Source organism: Zingiber officinale, chromosome 8B (assembly GCF_018446385.1).
Source record: "Zingiber officinale cultivar Zhangliang chromosome 8B, Zo_v1.1, whole genome shotgun sequence".
In the NCBI taxonomy this organism is placed as follows: Eukaryota; Viridiplantae; Streptophyta; class Magnoliopsida; order Zingiberales; family Zingiberaceae; genus Zingiber; species Zingiber officinale.
The window spans coordinates 5086256-5092255 of NC_056001.1; the positions used below are offsets into that span (position 1 = coordinate 5086256).

Below are 6000 nucleotides of genomic sequence, written 5' to 3' on the forward strand. Positions count from 1 at the left end.
GGTGCCTTCCGAGCGGAGCAAGCTTCTGCTCGGATCATCTCTATATAGCACCGCCGAGCTGCTAGCTGATCTCCACGCACTTCTCCTACTTTGTCCTCCACGAGGAACTTTATCTTCTGGTGGAAGGTTGAGACAACCGCTCGGAATTCGCCGAGCGCCGGTCGTCCCAAAATGACGCTGTAGGATGATGGAGAGTCGACCACCACGAAGTTTATTGTCCTGGTCCTCCTGAGCGGCTCCTCTCCCAACGAGGTGGCTAGCCGGATCTGTCCAACCGGCTGAACTTCGTTGCCTGTAAACCCGTAGAGCGGGGTCGTCATGGGCTGCAGCTCGGCTCGCTCAATTTGCAGCTGATCGAACGCCTTCTTGAATATGATGTTGACCGAGCTCCCTGTGTCAACAAATATGCGGTGAATGGTGTAATTTGCTATTACCGCTTTAATGAGCAGCGCGTCGTCGTGGGGCACTTCTACTCCTTCCAAATCCCCGGGTCCGAAAGTGATTTCCGGTCCACTTGCCCGCTCTTGGCTACAGCCTACCGCGTGGATCTGCAGCTGTCGGACGCCCGCCTTTCTGGCTCGATTGGAGTCTCCTCCAGTCGGTCCGCCGGCAATAACGTTGATCTCGCCCCGGGAAGTATTGTTCCGGTTTTCCTCTTCCCGATCGGACGGTCGTGACCGTTCTCTGGACGCTCGGCGATTCTCCTGCCTCGGAGATCGGTGCCGCTCGGGTGTCTGCTGATGTCGTCTCTCGGTGCGGGTCCGGTCAGCTTCATGGGTCCTATGTCTCCTGTCGATGGGAGGAGACCGTCGTTCGGCTTTCCTGGGAACAGGATTGGATACAAAGGGAAGGCTTCGGCAATCCCTCGTGTTGTGCGTATCCGTCTGGTGGAAGGTGCAGAACATAGGGGTCCACCTCTTCTTTGGCTTGGGCAGCCACCTCTTGTACGTGAGATCTGGCATGGGGGGATCGGATTGCATCGGCCCTCGGTCCTCTAGGCGACTGCTGAGCGGTGTGCTGTTTCCGCTCGGCATGAGTAGGTGCCCGCTCGGCTGGAGCTTCCTTTTTCCGAGCGGCTTGCGCTTCTTCCACATTTATATATTCGTTGGCTCGATGTAGCATGTGATCATAGTCTCGGGGCGGCTTTCGGATGAGCGACCGGAAGAAGTCCCCATCCGCAAGGCCTTTCGTGAAGGCATTCATCATCGTCTCCGAAGTGGCCGTTGGGATGTCCATCGCCACTTGGTTGAATCGCTGAATGTAAGCTCGAAGCGATTCTCTCGGCTCTTGCTTGATGGCGAACAAGCTGACACTTGTCTTTTGATACCGCCGACTACTGGCGAAGTGGTGGAGGAAGGCCGTTCGGAATTCCTTGAAGCTCGTAATGGATCCGTCCGGCAGCCTCCGGAACCACCGTTGAGCAGATCCCGAGAGAGTAGTAAGAAAGACGCGGCATTTCACTCCATCGGTGTATTGATGGAGCGTGGCTGTGTTGTCAAACTTACCCAGATGGTCATCCGGGTCTGTTGTTCCATTGTACTCGCCGATCGTCGGAGACACGTAGTGCTTGGGTAGAGGGTCTCGTAGAATGGCCTCCGAGAATTGGCGATTGGTCCGCTCGGGAGATGAGTCCGCCCGGGGAGCTTTCCCTTTTCTGTCGTCTCGCCTTGGCATTTCGTCTGAAGAAGAGTCTCTATCTCTCCGAGCTGGTCCGGCTTCAGGGGTGCGAAATAAGGCCCGGTGGAATGCGACGGTGGCTGGGGGTGCTTCTGCTCGACCACCCGACGCAGATGTTGCTTGTTGCTCCGGCCGTTCGGCCGCTGCTTTCTGTTTTTGTTCAACAATCTTGGCGGCCCTTATCTCGACCAGAGCGTCGAGTTCTTCCCTAGAAAGCGTCACCGTGTGTTGTCGTCCAGCCTCGTCCATTGTTTCCGATCGGATGCAGGAGCGTTCCCACAGACGGCGCCAATTTGATCCTGTCCGAATCGCTGAACCAAGGGACACTGGGCACGCGGCACGCTCCCAATCGTTGGAGTGAACTTCCGGCTGGTCGAACGAAGCTCCGGCGATCCTGCACAAAAGTCTAGACGGGAAGGGTTCCCGGCGACGACCCTCCGACGCTCAAGTCAGGTAAGTGGTGGAGAAAGTGGCTGCCAAATTTGTATTATGCGTACCTTCGGCGAAGTAATAGCCTCTTTATATAGGATGGAGAAGGAACTGATGCACGCCTACCGAGGTGCGTACGTGTCAGCAACCCATACCACGGTATGCACTTGTCAGAGAGCTTACCTGACACCATGCTGCCACCGTCGAGCATGTCCTTTGATGGGACGGCAGGACCACCCGTTGTCAGACTAGAAGTATGGCATAGCCATACGACTTGACGGCTGTCAGCAGACGTCCTCGTCTTTTACCCACCGTCTGACGGGGGTGCCCGGCCCGCCGAGCGGGCGATGAACGTCGTCCGGACGACTTGATTCTTTGCGCCGTCCGGGTGGCACCTCCTTCCGCTCGGTCATTACGCACTGTTTTATTTGAGCGTCGGAACCCTGGTCCCTACCAGGGTGCCTTTTACTATCAGATTTCCCTTTCTTCTGAGTCCGGTCGGCTTGCCCTTTTCTAGCGAACCACTAGACCCTTTGACCTCCCCTCAGCGTTGACTCCGTATGGGGTTCCGGATTTTTACCGCCGGATCAGTGGATTTGCTGCCAAACTTTCTATAGACGAGGCAGAAAAATTGAACGGTATAATTTTCATTGGAGGGAATAATTTGAATTGTAGATATGTTATAAATTAATTACAATTCAACACGAATTAATTATATTGCAGAAATGGAGGAAATAATTTCAGTGTTTCCTAGTAAAACCTTAAAGCTTCGCACGACGAGGTCATGGGATTTCCTCAACTTCCCGCAGAGAGTAAGCAGGAATCCCGCATTGGAAAGTGACATCATCATTGGAATGATTGATACCGGAATCTGGCCGGAATCTAAGTCCTTCAGCGGTCAGGGATTGAGACCTCCACCGAGGAAATGGAAGGGTGCTTGCGTAAATATGACATGCAACAAGTATGTCCTTAAAATTCGATTATTTAAGTTATATATAATTGTTTGACTTGATTTAAAGCTGTGACTAATATAAATTTATGATTGATTGAATTATTAATTAAGTAAAATCATCGGGGCGCGCTATTACAATAGCTTAGGCGATTACATGTTGAGCGAGCCATCGCCACGCGACTTTCAAGGTCACGGGACTCACACAGCTTCCACCGCTGCCGGTCGAACAGTCTCCCACGCCAACCTCTACGGTCTCGCCAAGGGCATGGCCAGGGGGGCCGTGCCGTCAGCGAGGCTCGCGGTGTACAAGGTGTGCTGGTTGTTCGGGTGCACCGATCAAGACATCTAGGCGGCATTTGACGATGCGATCTCCGACGGTGTCGACATCATCTCCCTGTCTGTCGGCGGAGACATCGCCGCGGATTACTTCCAAGACTCGATAGCGATTGGCGCCTTCCATGCCATGGCGAACGGGATTTTGACGTCGACAGCCGCGGGGAATGCAGGGCTATACCGTGGCAAGGTCAGCAATGTGGCACCGTGGACGTTGGTGGCGGCGGCGAGCAGCATCGATAGGCACATCATTGACAAGGTGGTCACCGGAAATCATGTGTCCACTTTGGTGAGTCATCAATTAGTCAATTTAATGATAATGCAAAAACTTGTGTTAATACGTAGTCTTATTTATGTGTTATCATGTTGAATGAAAATAAGGAATTATTATTAATTTTGGGGGAAAATGCAGGGAGCTTCTGTGAACACGTTTGCGACAAAAAATAGGGATGATCATCCCTTGATCTACATGCAGGGAAATGCAACTATTTTACCAGGGTATGAAGATAATGCTATATATCTTGTCTTCATAGCCAGATGCGGAATGATATATTCAATAATTATCAAACTTGTCTATTGCTGTTTCAGGGATTGCACTGCTTTGCCAGATATAAACATTGTGAAAGGGAAGATTGTTCTCTGCAAGCACTTCTCTGACGAAATTTTTATTACAGGTATTAAAGGATTGATATATATAGATGACTCTTCACTTGACGTTTCCGACTTATACCCAGTTCCATTCATTACAGTCAGTTCCTTGGATGGGCTCAACCTTTTGAGCTACATAAACAACACTAAGTGAGTGTTTATATATATACTTATTTTTATGCTATTCTTTATCTATTTTAATTGCCACCGTTTATAGTATTTCGTAAATAGAAATCATAGGTAGTAGTATTAATCCATGAATATATATGATCTTGGCCAGAAATCCCGTGGCCAACATCCACAAAAGCGAAGAAGTTTTTGACTCCGAGGCTCCCCTGGTTGCTTCGTTCTCATCGAGAGGCCCAAACACCATCACCCCTGACATCCTCAAGGTCATTAATTCATCATTCAGTTCGATTATTTTGGCATATATATATTTTTATTGCAACTTGGAAATGTTTATGTTTGCATATGCAGCCTGATATAAGTGCTCCAGGAATTGACATTTTGGCCGCCTGGTCACGGGTTGCACCAGTGTCAGGCATCATCAATGACACAAGGGTCGTAAAGTACAACATCATCTCGGGCACTTCCTTGGCTTGCCCCCACGTAACCGGCGCCGCCGCCTACGTCAAGTCTTTCCACCCAAATTGGTCGCCGGCAGCCATCATGTCGGCGCTCATGACGACAGGTCTCATGACTAAGCATTATATAATATACCTTTGTTCTTCAACCCTGTTTTTTGAAGCTAGCGAAATTTCTCAATTTAATTTGTCGTCCATGCTATATACAGCCAAACCGATGTATCCTTCGTCCCGCCAAGACGAATTATCGTATGGAGCCGGGCAACTGAACCCGGTGAAGGCCGTCCACCCAGGTCTTGTCTATGACGCTGGTGCCAGTGACTACGTGCAAATGCTCTGTAACTCGGCCTACAATGAAACCATGATCAAGATCGTCACCGGCGACGCCAGTTCCTGCTCCGGCAGCAGCAATGGAACGGCGAGGGATCTCAATTACCCTTCCATGGCCTTACATGTTCAGTCCGGCAAAGCCTTCGCCGCGAAGTTCTTGAGAACAGTGACCAACGTCGGCGGCGCCCGACGCTACAGGTACAAGGCAGAGGTCTGGGCTGATCACAAACTTAATGTGACAGTGAATCCTAGTAAGTTGAAGTTTTCGGAGTTGAAGGAGAAGAGACAGTTCACTGTGTCGGTTTCAGGCGGGCCATTGCCAGGGAACTCGACAGCGCTGGCAACGGTCATTTGGTCGGACGGGAAGCATCAAGTGAGGAGTGTGATGGTTGTCTACACGGATTAGACAGATTATTTCTCATTTTGAGTGATCAATGACAATCTATAAGAAAATATTATATTACAATTCTATTTTTTTCAATGTAAACTATTGTGTATGATTGAGAATTATATTACAATTCTATGTTCTATTTTGAAAATGTCGTTTTTATAAATATGAACACTAAAAAAAAAGTTTGTGAGTGTTTTTAATAGAGGTGGCGATATATAAAGATGACTTGTAGAAGCAATGATTGATTGCGTATGAATGTGTTCTACAAAAGTTGTCATTAACCCATGTAAAACCTTCGATGTTAGAAGGAGTTATTTACCACTTGTGAATATATTTTATAGAACCGGTCAATAACCGGTGCAGAAGGTTGGGTGTTTAGAGAGGTGAGTACACGCTTCCGGTTGTTTGCTATTGCAATAGTTGTTAACCAGTTCGGAAGTCAGCTGGTTGTGGAAGTGGTTGAGACTAATCCTATAAATTGTTTCTGTGCCTATTTGGAAACACTTGTAAGTACTGGTTTTCGAAGCAGCTAAAAACTGCTCCTAATATTAACTTTGAAACAATTAAAAAATGATTCTATATCATATTGTACCGGTACATTTGTCAAAAACGAAATGCAATACCAAATTAAATCAATTCACGATATTCACATTTCA

At 48.8% G+C, this 6000-nt stretch overlaps 1 pseudogene; it reads left to right on the top strand.

Moving 5' to 3' along the window:
* Positions 1-5359, top strand: part of LOC122015725 — a 16379-nt pseudogene extending 11020 nt beyond the window's left edge.
* The last annotated feature ends 641 nt before the right edge of the window (positions 5360-6000 follow it).